Source organism: Eleginops maclovinus, chromosome 6 (genome assembly GCF_036324505.1).
Source record: "Eleginops maclovinus isolate JMC-PN-2008 ecotype Puerto Natales chromosome 6, JC_Emac_rtc_rv5, whole genome shotgun sequence".
In the NCBI taxonomy this organism is placed as follows: Eukaryota; Metazoa; Chordata; class Actinopteri; order Perciformes; family Eleginopidae; genus Eleginops; species Eleginops maclovinus.
In genome coordinates, this window is record NC_086354.1 from 70,455 (window position 1) to 88,617 (window position 18,163).

Sequence of the window (18,163 nt, forward strand, 5' to 3'; positions counted from 1 at the left end):
GAACACATAGTTTTAAAATAGAGGGTACCGAAAAAACCAGGGGCTTTACATTAGACTCTTGCAGGCCAGGTAGGGAGTAATTTCAAAAAAAGGGTTTTTCTTATTTTTTTTGCCCCCCCCCCCCAAGGAAAAAAAAGGGAAGGTTTTGGGAGAGAGGGAAATGCAGGAGAGGAGAGCACACCGGGAGGGTCAGGAGGGTCGAAACGGAGAAGGCCCAGAAAAGAGTTGACGATTGGATAGAAAAAAAGTGGGGTGTGGGAAATGAAGAAACGGGGTTCAGATCAGAAAGGGGGACGAGGGGGAAAGTGAGGAGGACCCTGACGAAGATGCTGGGGAAAGGCAGTTGCCATTCTGCTGGACCAAAATGGTATGTGTGTAAACCCCCCCACCCCCGTAGCATAGAAAGGCATGTCACTCACATGAAATTTAAAACGTAAAAAACAGGAAAAATTTCCTGCTTTTGTTTTATAAAAGGTTTCTTGGTAAAGTTTTAAAAAATGCATCTTATTGTTTTTGTGATGATGTAAAACAAAACAATATAAAAAAAATCCCCCCGGTTGTCCCCCCTTCCCCCCCAAAAACTTTTTTCCCAAACCCATGTGTTCTGGACCCGCCATGATTGGACTTTAAATTTGGAGGAAAGAACATGATAGTATTTCATCATATTTTATATAAATTTATTTTATAAAAATTTGGGAAATAAAAAACGAAATAGATACAATAATAAGAAAAACGAATGGGGGCCCATGAGTTGCATTAGGGGAAAAACCCAGTTTTTCAGAGTTTGACCTTTAATACTAGCAAAAAAAAGGGCCCAGGATATCTAAAACCGCCTCTGGTTAAATTGGGGACTATTTTAAAAAAAAAAATAAACATGTTTTCTCTTGTGAGTCAAAAACCTCATGAAAGTGAAACAGTAAATTGAGTATTTTAATCTTAACATGTGTGTTTATATAAACTTTTGAAAGGTATTTTTTCTTCTTTACTGAGTTGTTTGCATTTCCCCTGATTTTTGTATTTGCAAAAGGCAAGCGGGTTTAAAACCTGACGATTTTGGGAAAGGGGTATCCTTTTCCCATTTTCCCCCAAGGGAAAGTCCCCCCCCCCCCCCCCCCCCCCCGGAACCCCCCCCCCAAGGTTTTAAAGGAAAAAACCCGGGGCCGGGAAAAGGGGGGGAAGGGCTGTCATGAGGCATTGACCCTGCCCCTTGGGGACTCCTATTTTTAAAACCCTTTCAACCCGTGAGTTGAATCTTGGGAAAAAGAATCCTCTGAAAGGGGGAAATATCATAAGGTGAGTTTATGATTATATTTAATTTAGAAAATTTTATTTAAAACCCTGTGCGGTTTTTGTTTCCCTTGGTGTATTAGATTCCCCAATGGGCCCATAAAAAACTGTGCGGGAAAAAACCCATTTTTTCCCCTTTAGCTGTGCTTGGATTGCTTTAAAATTTGGTTAAAACAAATTTTTAAAAAACGTTTTTTCCCAGACCTAATAAAAAAAGAAAAACTTTTTTTTTTTCAGTAAATGAGTGGCAGGTCCTTAACGGGAGTTTTGCAAACAGGGCACAGAGCAGCTAAATTTGGCAAGGATCCCACCGCAGGACCCCCCACACAGAGCAGCTCAAAGTGCAGGGAGGATCCCAGACGCCCCAGCCACCAGAGCGCTAAAAGTCCCGGGGAGGATGCGGCCAGTCCCCCCACAGAGCGCTCAATTTTGCAGGGAGGACCCCGCCCCGGCCACCCCGAGCAGCTAATTTCAGGGGGATGCAGACATTTTCCGGGCCACCAGACCCGTTAAAAGTGCAGGGGGATCCCGACAGCCCCGCCACACAGAGCAGTAAAGTGCAGGGGGGTTTGCGGGACAGTCCCGGGCCACAAGAGCAGTTCAAGTGCAGGGAGGATGCCCCCCGCCCCCCGCCAACAGAGCAGTCAAGTGCAGGGAGGATGCAGACAGTCCGCCCACGACCCGTTAAGGCGGGGAGGATGCGACAGTCCCCGCCAACAGGAGCAAGTGCAGGGAGGATCCCCGCCAGTCCCAGCCCCCCCGAGCAGCTAAAACTGAGGGGCCCCACCGCTAAAGGCATGAAAAGAAAAAGTCAGACAGGGCAGAAAAAAATTGCCCCTCTTTGTGCAGGACATTTTTTTTGAAACATTTTTCTAAAACTTTTGTTTGACTTTATGTAGGGAAATTTTGGGGGTGAGGGGTTTGGGGAAAAAAAAAACCGGGGTCCCTTTGAGCTGTTCCACCAAAATTAAAAGAATGCCACCTTTCGGGGCCCCAGCAAAAATGGTGGGGATCCACCAGGGAAAAAACCCTCCACCACCACCCCCCCCACCCCAACCCCCTCACCCCCCAATTTTCTTCCCCCACAGAAACCCAAAAAACCACCTCCTTCCTCCCCCTTCCCAAAATCCCCATATGTCCATCGGACTGTCGAGGTAAATTGGTCTTTTCTCCCCAAAACAATTAAATGGGGTCATAAAGCCAGCCGAGGGAGTGGTTTGCCCAGTGTTTTAGGACCCCAGGGAAAGGGTTAAGCAACATTTTTTTCCCAAAAACTTTTTCCCCATCCCCCCAATCCCCCAAACCCGAAAAACTGTCCACCTGATCCCATGACCAAAACCCTTTTTAGGCGGGAGTTTCTGTGGGCCCCCGATGGGATTTTGGGGTTTTCCCGTGAAGTGCCCTCAGTGCACAACAAGAGGCCCACCCCGGGACCCCCCCCCCCCCCCCCCAAGGACCGGGAAAGTCATCAAACCTTGACTCCAGGTATACTTGGTTGGGGGGCCTATCCCGGTGCAGAAAGTCCCATGATCCCTGTCTGATTTGGAGTAAGATTTGTTGGTCATTTTTGGATCCTGCCCACAAAAACAGGTTCCCCCTGCTTTTTCTCACACAAAAGCTGGTTGGACGGGGAAGTGTGTGACCATGCTCAAACCCGAACTGGGGGAAAACAGCCCCAGTTCCCGCAAAAGCAAGGGAAAGGGGAAGTTCACGCGGGAGGGGGCCCGGGCATCCTTTGAATACCTGTCTGACTGTGAGCTTCACAAAAGAGGGGGTCCCAGACCCAATGTGAGGAATCGTTTTTTTTGGGGCCCAACCCCCCCTTTTGCCCCCCCTCCCCCACAGGGGTTTGAGGCGGCCCAGGGGAAAGGGAGACCCCGGGGTTTATCGGAAAGAGAGGAAAGGTGTCATCACTTGACATAGGGGGGTCTTAAAGTTTGACTCCCCCAAAAAAAAAAAATAAAGTTTTATATTGTTTTTTTTGTCCCCAAATAAAAAAAAAATTCCCAAGTTTTGGGAAATGATTTTACTTTATTCTATAGGGTAGGTTCCCACCTATTGCCGCCCCCTTTTAATTTTCTCAGTTTTTTACATCCGTGAATTTTTTCCCCTCCCCTTCCTCCCCTTGGGAGTGTTCCCGGTCATCACTGCAAATCCACCCTAGAGCTTTTGTCTGTCTGTCACCCTTCCCAAACAGCTCCCTGAAAAGCTTTCAGTCATAAGGAAATTTGGGAATTTAAATAAATATGCTTTCCCTTCAGAACCTTTTTGTTCATTTGTAAGGGGGCACCCCGGTTCTTGTGTGGTTTGGGCCCGGGGAAAGGGCCCAAAAATGAAACAGAAAATTTTAAAAATTTCATGCGGCGCTTCACCCTGGTCTCACAACAGAAACCCCCTTCTCTATGGGCACTTTCTGCCCCAATTTGGGCCGCTGTATTTTCGAGGGGGGGAAAAGGATGACTTTGGGAATCTGAAAGGGAAACTAAAAGGTCTTAGCTTAAAAAGAAGCTGCTGGGCATGCTCCCTTTAGAAGCTCAAAATTCTGGCCGCATCAGCTCAAAGTGAAAAGGCCCCGGGCTTGCAGAAGGGAACTTGTGGGGGAGAGGAGAGCCGCGCCTAATCCGGGTTTTGAACTCCTGGGGATTTAAGGGAAAACCCCAGGTTTTACCCTTGGGTTAACCCCGAAGGGATGGCACGGTGTGGGGGTTTCAAAAGAAACATTGCCATGCATTCAGGGTCCCCAGGCCTCGAAGCTGTATTTCAAAAACTCTCGGGGGGGGGTTAGTCAAAAGGGGAAAAAGGTCTTGGATGGGTTGGGTGTGGCAGAGGGTCGTTTTTCGGTGGAAAGCTTTCCCTCGCCCCCAGTTGCATTTTAAAACCAGGTAAATGGAAATTTTTGTCTTTTACATGTTTGCTGTTTAATTTTAGTCATAAAAACCCCAATTTTAAGTTTTGAGAGAAAGGGTTGCAACAGGGGGGGAAGTTTCATAAAAATCCTTTTTCATAACTAAATGCCCAAAAAAAAAATTTTTAATAATTAAAAAATTTTGTTTTTTCAAATGGAGATCTAATGCGTGCAACCCAGATGTACATGCTTTAAAGGGGGGTCCCGGGGATCTCAAAAGAGCACCCCTTCCGCTGTGATGTGGGTTGCGTCACACCGAGGAGTTTTCGATGTCAGATGATGTGAGCTTAAACGTCCTCAGCAAAACCGGAAAATCCTCGGTAGTTGCATGCTACCCGAGTTCAAACCCCCCTGGGAGACCAACTGGTAAAAAAAGCTCCCGGAGACGCCTTCTTTGTGCCCACTCCCCTTTTTGGGCTAACACATTCAAAAATGAAATTTTTTTTTCCGTGCCCAAAACTTCTATTCCTCCCGAATTCGAAAGTTTTTTTCATAAAGATTATTTTTTGGAGGGTGAGGTATTGCTGTGGATTTTTGCTGGCTCAGGGGGCAGAGGGACCTTTTGGGTCAACAGCACGGTGAACTTGGGGCCCCCATTCTGCCCGGGCCCTTTAGGGGTTTACGTTCCCCGGGGGGGACTTTTTTGACATTACAATAAGGGTTGGGTGCCACTGAGTTCTCAGGAGGCCCACATTTCCCCAAAAACCTTTTTCCAGCTTTACCCCTCAGGTAATTGATAATGCCCTAAACATGTTTATTGAAATTCACAGGAGAAATTTTTTATTTGCAATGCTATGAATGAGGTGTTTTTTTGTTGGGGCCCAAATTTTTCTTAGGCAAATTTGTACAGAAGAAAATTTTTTTAATCACGGAAATTTTTTCTATTTAAAAAAGTTGGTGCAGTCGTTGGATGCGGCTGGATTTTTCAGGGGGCCAAAATTTAAGCCAGTTGAAGAAAGAGTTGGCCATTTCACCCCCTCCAGTCCCTTTTTTCCCCTGGCTGATTTTTTCATATCAAAGGGAATCTGACTAATTTTTATGAACATTTTGTCATTTAAATTCTCCCGGAGAAATTATTAAATTTTCACATGCTATGAATGAGCGTTTTATTTTTTCAAAATTTTTTTTTTTGGGGTTGTATGCTTTTTGCAGAATACAATTTTTTGGCCCCTTATTAAAAACAATAAAAAAATGTTGGTGGTTCAATGGTTAAACACTGTCGACTCGCAGCAAGGGGTTTATAAAAACGCAGTGGGGTGAATTTAAAAATGTGCCCTTTAAATTTCGTCAAAATTTTGCCCCTTGTCCCCTTCAGTCACATTCCCACTTCCCCAAAAACCCTTTTAAAATTTCCAAATTCCCGCCCTTTTCCACCAGATGCTCAAAAAATTTTTTCACCAGCTTCCTCAATTTTCCGCTCACCGGTTTTCCCTTCCCCCCATCAGTCACTCATGTCACCGTGGCCCAAAACCTGCCCTTTTAAAAAATTTTTGCACCCGGAAAAACATTTTAAAAAAATTTAAATCGTCTTTTCCCCTGCAATTTTTTCACAAATTCCCCGTAAACCAGTTTTGGTGAAAAGCCCGGGGTCTCACAGTCCCCAAAGGTTGTTGTTCAATTTTCGGGATAGCCGATGTGACATTAAGAGGTGTTTCCGGATGGGAGGCGGTTTAATTTAATTGGGGAAAGTTTCTGTTGCCCCAAAAACCCCAAAAATCACTGCCTGTCAACCCGGGGAGAGATAGCTGAGATTTTTGCGGGTTTTTTATGGTAATATGTTGCCATGGGGCAAGGCCCCTCCAAAACAGCCTGAAAGCAAGAAGAAGACCCCTTTCCTGGGCCCTGGAGAGGTCAAGGGGAAAAGCAGTGGCTCTGCACCTGGTCAGCAAGTGCTGAAAGGTGAATGACCTATAGTGGAAAGCACACTTTAAAAATTCCATGTATTTTAATTGTAATTTCATGTTACACTTGAGCAATGTCAACCCAAACAAAGTTTATGTTGTTTTGGGATTCCCCAAAAGCTCCCGCATTTGAAACTTTAGAACAGTTCAGACAGCGAACTGTCAAAAACGGGAAAGTGGATTATACTGTGTATCGTGATTCTTTTTAAAGCCTCAATAAATGGAAAAAAGTGTGTTTTTTTAATTTGTACATTGTTTTTTCCCTTTAGGGTATTCTTGGGCCCATTTTGGCCCCGGCTGCCCGGGACCCCTGATAAAAACGGGGATCGGAAAGCTTTTTTCCCCGAGGCCTGGAAAAGGGGGTACGGGGCTGGCAAAGGAAAAAAGGCCCAAAAAACTGCAAGGGGGGAAAAACCCTTTCCTTGCGGGATTCCCCCAGTTACGACTACTCCACAAAAAACAGCCTTTCTCGAAAACAGCCTGGTGATACAGGGGCAAAACCAACTTGGGCCTGGGTTTCTTAAACAAAACCCCAGAGTCTTCTTGGGAAGATACATTTTTTGGTTGCTACATTCACTTTTTAACGCTGCATTTTAGAAATGTATACATATATTTTTATAATTTTAGCCCTAACATTTTAAAAAGACTTTACCCAACCCCCAAAATTTTAATTGTTTTTGGGAATTAAAAAACCCTTTTTAAATATTTTTTAGAGGTGGGATGGGGGGAAGGGAAAAAAATGGGAAAAATCGGGACTCCCTTTTCTCCAAGGGGGTACAGCTTTTTCCCCCAAGGGGCCTTTCAGCAAAAGATTTTCTGGCCCAAAAAAACCCCGAGAAGGCCCCCCCTTTTGCCCCTGTGGAAAATGGGGAAATTTTTTATCAATTGGGTTTTACCCGGGGCCCGAAAATCGTGAGGGCAGGCCGTGGTTTCGGGCCCCGCCACAGGTCCCAACTGGGTTTAGCACAGATTGCCTCCTGAGGGGGTACAATGCATGGCCCGGGTTTTTTGCCCCTTTCCTTTTATGCGCAAAGGGTCTCATCCAAACCCGCCCCCTCTCCCGCCCCAAAGGCCGTAAACCCTATGCCAGCAGCCCCCTTCCTACCTCCCCCTCGACACGCAGGTTGTTTTCCACCAGCCCCCCCTTTTCATCTTTCCCCGTACCCCGCAGGGTATTCCTTCCCCCAGCCCCAAAAAAATCTGAATAGCAGGGGAAAAAAATTATAAAGCTGCAAAAGGGTACTCCAAAATATCGAATTTTTCGATGGGACAAAAAAATTAATTTGGCAACCCATGTATTAAAACTTTTATTATTGTATATGATGCCTTATTGTATAGGCTTTTATTATTTTATTTAACTATTTGTATTGTCAACATTATTTTTGTATAAAAAACAGTTTTTTAAAGAGGTTTTTAAAGGTTTTTCCGGGAAAGGGAATTCAAAAAAAACCCGGGTACAAATTTCCCGTGAATTTGTTTTTGTGGGAACTAAATTTTTTTGGAAAAGGGTTTAAAATGGGAAAAAACTTGTGTTTTTAAATACGTTTATTGGGGTGGAAAGGGCCCATGAAATTCTTTTTTTTTTTTTTTCCCCCTTCTTCCCTTCTCTTTCCTTTCCCTTTCCCCCCCCGTAGCAGCGTTTTGCCCCAAATTTTTACAGTACGTGTCCTTGGGGGGCCGGTTAAACAAACCGGGGAACCAAAGAAAAAAATAAATTTAAAAAACGAACCCACTTTCTATTAAAGACCGGCCCCCAAGGGTTTCAAATCAATTTAAAACCTTTAGGTTGTTTCGCAAAGGACTTAGTTTAGGCCGCTGCGCGTCGTGGGGTTTTTTGCCCCGTGCGTCCAATAATTTGGGTAATTTTTACCACCCGGACGGCCGTTTCCCTTTGAATTTTAATTTAAATAACCAATGAATTAAATTACTAATGATAAACAAAGAGGCAAATCCATGACTTTTGCTAAAAACAATTTTTTTGTTTACCCCCAATATTTTGAAGACGCAAGTACTTTTGGGCACTATGTGAAAAATTTTGTTTTAAAGTCCTGAATAATGTTTAAAATGTTTCGTTTTTCTATTATTTCGAGTTCCAAAAAATTCCAGCTTTGCATCACAAATGACTATCCTGTGAAACCCTTTAGACTCCCCTTTCCGGGAGAGGATTCCCCCCATCACTCTCTTTGTCCTCTCCCCGATCCTAAGGTCAATGGGGTGGTGGAGTGATTTTTTTTCCCATAAGTATCATTTTTTTACTTTTTATTATCCACTGAAGATTCATGTAAAGGCTGTCTTGTTTACTTGTGATGTTTTTGTTAGAAAACGCGATTTTCCCAGAAGGAAGTCCCCCCTTAAAAATTTTCAAGATGTCTGATAAAAAATGATCCCCTTTTCCCTTTAGGCTCCCCCCCCTTCACTTCTCTGTCTTCTGTGTCATGGGGGTTGGGGTGGTGGTGTGTTTTTTTTTATTATTATTATTAAAATTTATTATTATCATATTATTTTTTGTCATTTTATATCCATAATCAAGTGAATGGTCAGCTCCGGGGGTTTCACTGTGTGTATCCGATGTCGGGGAAAGTCACCCAAAAGTTTTTTTTGTATATGGTAAAAAAAAGAGCACGCTAATCTAAAAAAACCGGGACCTTCACAGTGCATTTCAGATTAACTAGCTAGCTATGTAGCAGCGTTCTTTTAGAGCTGAATGTAACTTTTGACTGCAAAACAACTAAGGTAAGACGTGCACACAGATCTTCTAAGCAGGGGTTTTCAACCGGTGGTCCGCGGACCCCTGGTGGTCCGCGGCGGCATTGCATGTGGTCCGTGACAAGAGCCTATGTTGATCAGTTCACCATTGTTTTTTTTTAATATAAATTCGCTTTGATATTTCAACACATTTCCAGAATACCGTTACATATCGTGAAAAATATGTTTAAAACAATATAAAGGAAATCAAGCTGACAGAATGTAGCCTTGCGCCTATCCAGTCTATGGTAGCCTGTGATTCGCTAATGGTAATGAGTTGCGTCGCTAACCTCACTTATTATTCATTACGTACAGTCTTGCGAGCAAAGTTGACACACATTTATAAGCATAGCCGACGAGAGTAGCCTATTTTAAGATAGGTTGTAGTACAGCAAACATTTGTTACATATGTACTAGTCTAGCTATATATCTAGCACCAATGGATCGTTTGTAGTGAGGAAAGTGCCAGAGGGACAGGCTGCCATGACAGAGGGTCAGGCTGCCACGACAGAGGGACAGGCCGCCACGATAGGGCAAGGACAGGCTTCCGAAGCGTCAACTTCGCAAAAAAGACGAAAAAGAAAATACAATGAGGAATATGTTAAATATGGATTCACAGTGACGACAGACAGAGCAGGAGAGGAGGTACCACTGTGTTTCGTATGTTCAACAATTCTCTGTAATGAAGCTATGAAGCCGTCGAAACTTACGCGGCATATGGAGACGCATCACGTCCACTTGAAGGCCAAACCCGTTGAGTACATGCAACAGATGTTGCGTGATTTCAAAGGACAGCAGGCTACCATGAGGAAGAGTGCAAAAATAAATGAAAACGCACTGAAAGCATCGTATCTGGTCGCTCTCAGGGTTGCAAAAAGTAAGAAGCCCCATACCATTGCAGAGCAGCTTATATTGCCAGCAGCCATAGATATGTGCAGAGCTATGGTAAGCGAGGAATGTGCCAACAAATTAAAAACTATTCCGTTGTCAGACAACACAATCGGAAGACGAATTGGGGAAATGGCAAATGATGTCAAAGACCAGCTGATGGCAAAACTTCAGACAGTTCTGTTTTCCCTTCAAATCGACGAGACGACAGATGTTACTAATGATGCGCAACTGTTAACATTTGTGCGATACGAGGACAGTGGCACTATGTGCGAGGAATTTCTTTTTTGCAAACCACTGCCCGGGCGAACTACCGGTGTAGAAATATTTAAAGCACTGGACGATTTTTTCACGGAGCACAATATCTCGTGGCAGAGGTGCGTTGCATTATGCAGCGATGGGGCCCGAGCCATGAGTGGCAGCAAGACTGGACTGTTTGCGCATGTAAGGAGGGTGGCTCCAGGGGTAATTTGGACACACTGCCTGATTCATAGAGAGGCTCTCGCCTCCAAAGATCTCAGTGTTGAGCTCAGTGGTGTGTTTGATGTCGTTGTCAAGACGGTCAACTTCATAAAACGAAACGCATTGAATACACGCCTGTTTTCATCCCTATGCCATGACTTGGGAAGTGAACACAGCTCTCTCCTTTATCATTCAGAGGTGCGTTGGCTGTCTCGCGGCGCTGTGCTCGCCCGTGTGTTTGAACTACGCGGAGCTATCTACGAGTTCTTGTGCGAGAAGCATTCTGATCTGGCTTCCAATTTCAACGATAGTTACTGGTTAACTAAGCTGGCGTACCTCACAGATGTTTTTGCAGAGCTGAACAAGTTGAACAGCTCCATGCAAGGGAGAGATGCAAACGTCATGCAGCTCTACGAGAAGCTCGACGCATTTGTGAAAAAAATGTCAAAGTGGATCGAACGAGTGGAGAGCAATAACTTGGCGATGTTTCCTTCAGTTGAGGAATACCCTGACAGCACTGACATCAACGACACTATATGTGAGCATTTGAGGAAGCTTGTGCGTCAATTCGCAAAGTACTTCACTGATTCGGAAGAGTGGCGCCGTGACAGCAAGTGGATCCTGCTCCCATTCAGTGACGATGCATCAGTAGGGTCAAGTCTGACGGCTGTGGAAGAGGATAAGCTGATTGAGATGTCCACAGACTCTGTCAGGAGGCATATGTACGACACACAGCCCCTTGTTAAATTCTGGATAAGTTGCCAGACAGAATTTCCACAGCTTGCTGCAAAAGCAATGAGGTGTCTTTTGCCCTTTCCAACCACATACCTGTGTGAGAGTGGTTTTTCTACACTGGCGTACTCAGGGTGCGATTTGACAAAAAAACAGAGGGGGGGATGTTTTTTTTATTTATTCATAGACAAGAACATTGGACTTTTAACTTGCATAACTAGGGAGAAAAAAACGCAAAAAGTAGACAGGCCCTTTTTTCGGTTCCGTGGATTAGTCCCCATCACAACATGGCAAAACTTTTAATAACCCAGACATGGATTTCTATTCAACGTCACAAAAACATGCGTACGCACTAACAGGCAGAAAGCACCATAGAACAGCATCAATGCTCTCCATGAAAAGACCCTCCAATTAACTTAAATCAAACACTCAAAATAATTCACTAAATAGCACAACGTGCTGTCAACACTCAGGGACAGGTCTGGAAAACTAGACAAAGTAAACAGTCGGCTCTGGTGACAAATTTGTGGTGGCTTTTTCGTTTTTCCTATCGGGGCATTGTCTGCAGCATTTCGGCCCTCTTCTATCCACAATTCTGCAAATGGGTCCTGTAAAGTAAGATGATATGCTGCTCTGAACGCGTTTCATGTTTGGTTCAGCGCTGTTTTTCCTGCGAAGTTCCCGCACAAAAATGTTACAATGTTTTTGTGTTCGATGACGTTCAGAAATATGCACCGTCTGCCAGAAGGCTGCTGAATAGCCTACTCTGATGTAAAGACACTGAAGATCGTTAGATTTCAAGAGTTTAAGTAGGCTAGCAGTTAAGTTGCATTCATCGCTATCAAGGGGGGAAATCCTTGTCCCCACCGGAGATAAAAATAATTTAGCAGAGGTAGGGATAGGAAAACCAGAGGGGGGGAAATCCTCACCATCCCCCCCTACAAATCGCACCCTGGGCGTACTTAAAGAATAAGTACAGGGCTAGGCTTGATCCAGAGAATGACATGAGACTGTCTCTGTCTACCATTTCGCCACGAATAGACAGGCTGTGTGGACTTCACCACGCCCAGATATCACACTGACAGGTAGGCCTAATTCTCCCATGTTTTCACTGTTACGACCCTGACGGGTTTAGGCCCCGCCCTGTGTTAATGGTAAGCCTGTTCTCTCTCCCTGCTTTTCTCAATCTCTCTCTGCTTTTCTCAATCTCTCTGTCTCTACAGCAGGTGATTGGTGACAGGTCTGTCCTGGCTGGGTTATAAAAGCCCTGACCAGCCAGCAGTTGAGGCTGCCTTGGTCTTCATTTGTTGGATTTTGGTTCTCCGGTGTTGTTGGATTTTTGTTCTCCGTTGTTGTTTTGTCACACACCTAGACTGACTTTGCATGACATTTTTAGTTACTTTTCCCAATACTGAATTGCACAACACTTTATTATTCTTTATTCTTTCTTTAAAATAATCTTTAATTTAATTTAATTTAATAAATCTACTTTTATTATTATAAAATCTGCGTGGCCTCTCTTTCATGTTTCATGCATTGAGCTATGCATGTAACACCAAATACACACGCGCACGCGCAGGCACATCAGTGGGCCGCGGATTGCTTTCTAGTCCGAATGGTGGTCCCTGGGACAAAACCAGTTGAAAACCCCTGTTCTACAGCACACAACACACGCTGTCTCCTGTACAGGGGGCTCTCTGCAAGCCCGGTTTTTATTTGTCAAACAGGGAGCATTTCGTTCATTAATTACATGGGACTTTCTGTTGTTAGCTGGGGGGCTGGAGCTAACTTATTGTCACCAACAGCAGTGATCAATACTTACTCTCTTGAAAAAATGTTCGTATATCCATTCTTGTTCACGTTCTTCTCCTAATGCTGCTCTAGTCGGTTCTGTGTGCTCCGCTCCCGGTACACACATGCTGCGGGTACCCAGATGCAGAGACGAGTGCAACCTAGGTTGCAGTGAAAACGTGGACTGGATTTCAGTGATGTGGGCGTGCTCTATGAACAAGTGGAATGGATTGGATAACGACGCACTGACCCTGACTCTCTACCTTTCACTATAGGGAAACTAAGATTTATGACCATATTTAAGTGAATAATGACTGGTTGTATGATTATTTATGTGAACTCATATTCTGGCCACATTATATTGAATTTGTCGGCATTTAAAAAAAAACAAAACAAAACAAAAAATTAATAAATGAACATAAAATTATTTTAGGGGGACTTAAGAATATTTTAGGGGGGCTGAAGCCCCTCCTCCTGTGCTATACTGTGAGTTTTGTAGGAATGCTGTCACGTTACTCAGCAGCACACTGCTGGCTGATGGCAGAGAAGAAGAGGAGTGCCGTTTAGTGTTATTTTACAGCTGCAGACCAAAATACTGCAAGCTGCGATGTTTGCAGAAAACAAATACGGTAGTGTGGCAACCAGACCACCAGCACTGAGAAAGAAGTCACTGGCAAAGGCCTTTCAGCATGGCCAACAATACCCAGGTAGCTGATTTATAGAAATGAGAGTAAGATTTAGTCATCTCCAGAATTACCTAATTTTAATTTGCAAATTGTAATTGGTCTGCATAGTTGTACTTTTAGCAGACTGAATAAATAAAGACTATTCAGACATTCATTATTCAGACATTCATATAATATATTCAGTATATATACTGAACTGAAAATGATATACCTATATGAATGAATATAATAACCGTTTTTCGTTAACTATCAAAGGATCATTAGTATTCATATATTTAGATAACTATTTTGTTATTTCACCTAGGTGATTTCCCAAGAGCTATGTATATTACAAGGAGAGTTGCTGAAATTATTGTAATGGACCTACAACCTCTCTCTGTGGTTGAACATGAGGCTCTAAGGAATTTTATAATTGCTGATTTTCTAAGTAAAGAGTATCGGTATCGGCCATAGCGGACTTCTACTAGTATCGAATCAACACCAAATTTTGTAGCTTTGCCCACCCCTAGTACAATATATAATATTGTGTAAATCCCTTGATATGAAGCGTTGGTGGTATAGTGGTGAGCATAGCTGCCTTCCAAGCAGTTGACCCGGGTTCGATTCCCGGCCAACGCAGTCTTTTGAGACAATATTTGTATTTGCATGTCAAATATCAGCTACTTATCGTTGAACTGCACGTATCCTTCTCTTTTTATTAACAGCCTACATTAATAGTCTCAGTAGCAACCCATAGTAAAAGTAGCAGTATTGGTGGTATATCCATTGGCAATAGCATTGACAGTTGTTACAAAGTCCATACTACCCAATCTGAACTAGGTCTGCACCCTAGTAGTTGACTAAAGATGTCCTAATAGAGCAATTTTTAGTGTAGTCGCATGAAAAAAAACTAAACATCTAACCGCTGTGATCCTTGTGTTGCATCAGCTGGAGGAACCCCCTAAATCTTCGCAGCTTTGCCAAGTTATTGCACTAATTATGTCGGCACTGCACGGAGTGGCAGCCTGTTACAGCAGCTCCTACTCACCACTTAGTAGTTTGTTTATATTTTTACTTTATTTAATCCCTCCCTAACAAGATGGAAGAACTGGCGGCGTTGACCCGGTGTTCCAGTTTAACTGGATTCCGGTTCAACTGGTTGAGTTTGTTTACCTTTTCCGCCAGATGTTGTGGTTGCCAGGTTCGTAATTTTCACGTAACTTGTGTGTCCAGACAATGTAAAAAAACCTCGGCGAAAAAACGTTAACATCACCAGTTCATGTAAAATGCACATGTCGAGATCACCTACAGACAACAACAGAAAATATGCTGGCCAAAAAATAAAAATGAAAATAAACAATATTCGTACTCCAGAGACAGGATTCGAACCCGTACATTTGGGTAATATATATGTCAACCATGAATGTTACTCTTTTAAAAAAAAAAAAAGTTTATTATAAAAAGTACATATTTACATTTTATTTACATTTTTGACAATTTTTTGTTTAATTCTATTTTCATTTTTTATTTTCCACAATCTTACATATCAATATGTATTTTCATTTCCTGCATGGTTCCTCTCATTCTTCTCAGACATTTCCAATAACAAATAATAACTCCTCCACCAAAACCCAAACTCGTCATGCAAATTAATGAAATAAACAACACATAATCAAAAATCAACTGAATAAAACAAAACATCTTTACGAAAATAAACAATGTCTTTTTCTTTGTTCAGAATGAGTCCCCCATTTTCCTAAAATAAACAAAATAAACATTCCATCATCATTTTCCAAAATTACAGAGCAGAATGTCTTCTTCCATTGATAATAAGGAGCTTCCATTTATAAAGTCTTCCTCAAAAGTTTCTTTCCCCATGTGGCTGTGGAGCATGTTTAGGTCCCTTCTTGTGGTCCTTACAAAAATGCTCCAGACATTATTTTTCCTCCCCTCATAATGGGCACTGTTCCTCCTCAGTTTTACGGCGTATCTTGCATGGCTCAGAACATAATTCAGCAGAGACACATTGCATCCATCCTTCTTCACAATCGCACCAAACAACCACGACACCTTCCATTCCATTTCTCTTACATACCATTCATTCCAACATCTGCTAACTAACTCTTTCATCCTTCCAAAATACTCAACAAGCTCTCTGCATTCAACAAACTCATGCATACAGGTTTCAACCTGGTCCTTACATACATCACATTCTCTCTTAACTGTTGGATCAAATTGACTAATGACCAGGTTATTAAACACCCTATTGTGTCTTAACATCAAGTCAAAGTGATCACATTCAATACTGTTCCACTTCACACTCACATTTCTCCACATTCTCCTGCCAGTCAAACCATTTACTACTCTCGTCCACACACTCTCTGATGCAGGCCTTCTAATCACATCCCCTCTTAACCATTTATACACATACTTTGTTTTTAAATCAACCAACTTCACATTCACATCTCCCTTCCCCGCGAACAACTCCACCTCACTTAATCCTCTATGTTACATTCACTCTCAATCATTTTTAACCATTCACTGGGCATTCCGACTTTTATCTTCTCAAGCATACTTTCAGCTGTCCCTAAATCCATTATCTGATCTATTTCTCTAACCTCATCTACTATCACCTGTGCCCTCATAAATCCCGGTACATACTCTAACACTGAGTCCCTAACCCTCCTCAACCCCGCTCTCCACATCGGCAGGTTGAACAAGGAACACTGCTCATGAGTGATCCTTGGATTCAGGAAGAGGGGCTGCTCCCACACCTGCTTCACATTCACGCATTCATACCTAACCACATCCAGAAACTCGCCCCATGCATTCCAGACCTCCCTTTGATAATCACTCATACCATCCAACATCCCTTTCTTATATTTCATGAAAATCCCACTTTCCCCACACCCTCCACATTTTTTGATTTTCTCACCCAGAAATAGCTTCCATATTTGGTCATTTTTGTTTATTAAAACTTTGTCATTACTTTATCCTCATTGTTTTTATTTTCCTTCTTAAATGTATTAGTTTCAGGCCCCCGTCCCTACACTCATTCTCTAAAACTTCCCTAGCTATCCTAACCCCTCTCCCATCCCATATAAAGTTACTCACTAACCTATCTATCTCTTTTACTACTCTCTCCGGCACATCTAAGACTGTCATTATATAAACTACTCTACTCATTATTAAACCATTGACCACCACTATCTTACCCCTTAATTTAAGTTTCCTTAACTTCCAAAAATTCAATGTCTTGGCTACACTATTCATTAGTTCCTCATACTGTATATCCCTTCTTTCCATATCCTTAATCCCTAGATGTATGCCTAGCACCCTAAAATATTCTTTGTTCTCCTTCAATCCTATATCAAATCTACTATCCCTCACCTGTCCTATGTACATAACCTCAGACTTATCTATATTAACCCTGATGCCCTACCATACAATTGAACTGTCCTCAATACTTCCCTAACACTCTCCTTATCTTTAACCATTATTGTTGTATCATCTGCGTACTGATACACTAAACTAACCCTCCCTCCTGGCACCTCCACTCCTCTTATGTACCTATTCCCCATCAGCAGAGTCGCTAGGGGCTCCGCTGATAGGGCATACAATGCAGAGAGAGGGCATCCTTGCCGGACTGACCTCCCTAACCTAAACACATTTGTTACCACCCCATCAACCTTAACACAACTAACTGCACTGCTATACATCCTCCTTACCCACCCTATTAATCTTCTCCCAAATCCTGCCTTCTCTAACACTCTATATAATGACTGACCCTATCAAAAGCTTTATTTAAATCTAAACTTACTACGATCCCCCCGATTCCCTCCTTCATGTGCCTAATTGTGTCCCTAATACTGCTTATTGTATCACTAATATCTCTCCCTGGAATGCTATATGCTTGTGATTCCCCAACTACTGTTTCTATCACCCTCTTAATCCTATTGGCTAACACCCGTGTCAACATTTCATAATCCGTGTTTAACATACTAATATTGTATTGTATATACGAGTAGAGGGAGAAGGACGCGTGGAGTTGCATACTAAACACACCGCCTCTACCTCTCACTCATTGATGCTGCAATGATACTGTTGCGTGTTTAATAACTGATAAACCTCAGAAGGATTGCATAATAGAATATCGTAGGTGAGAGCTTCAGGACATCACTAACAAGATGGCGACGGTGACGTCATAAGAGGACCCGCCCCCGACGACGTCAGCCTATAGAAGAATCCGGAGAACCCCATGTGACCAGCGGCCAACAGGATCCAGCCCCCCGCTACCAACCAATGAGAGCACGAGAAGCACGTCTTATTTTGAAGTTGTTTATTGTATGGTCGGAAAGGGGTGGTTCTATAAAACATGTTTGTATTGTGAAATCGAGCTCTCTTTTGTTCCGGACCGCCAGACAGTAACTACTGATGAGCTCCACTCAGTCAGCGGCCTGTGGACGCGTGTACCGGGCTATTGAGCCACAGCTGTGAAACTTTTGTAAAACCTACTGCTACATCCTTTTATTAAATACTCCTTTAAAACTTATATGAGGAGCTTCACTTCGTTTTCTTTTAAATCGACTCCTGGGCTTCGAATAAAAGAACATTTCCTACAAACTCAAATAAACGGGCAAAAATTGCTGTAAACACAGCTAGTTGCAAAATGTTTCTCAAGTATACAGACTAACACCGTTTAGCCTTTATTAACGTGCCATTACCAGCAGCAAACTGGTCAAACAAATTAAAGAATACAAATGAATTCTAATTTGAAATGTGCTGGT

At 42.9% G+C, this 18,163-nt stretch overlaps 1 non-coding gene across 1 annotated transcript; it reads left to right on the forward strand.

The window, feature by feature from the left end:
- The first annotated feature begins 13,943 nt into the window (after positions 1 to 13,943).
- Positions 13,944 to 14,015, forward strand: trnag-ucc (transfer RNA glycine (anticodon UCC)). The gene has a single exon. It is a non-coding gene; the product is annotated as a tRNA-Gly (tRNA).
- Positions 14,016 to 18,163: the final 4,148 nt, after the last annotated feature.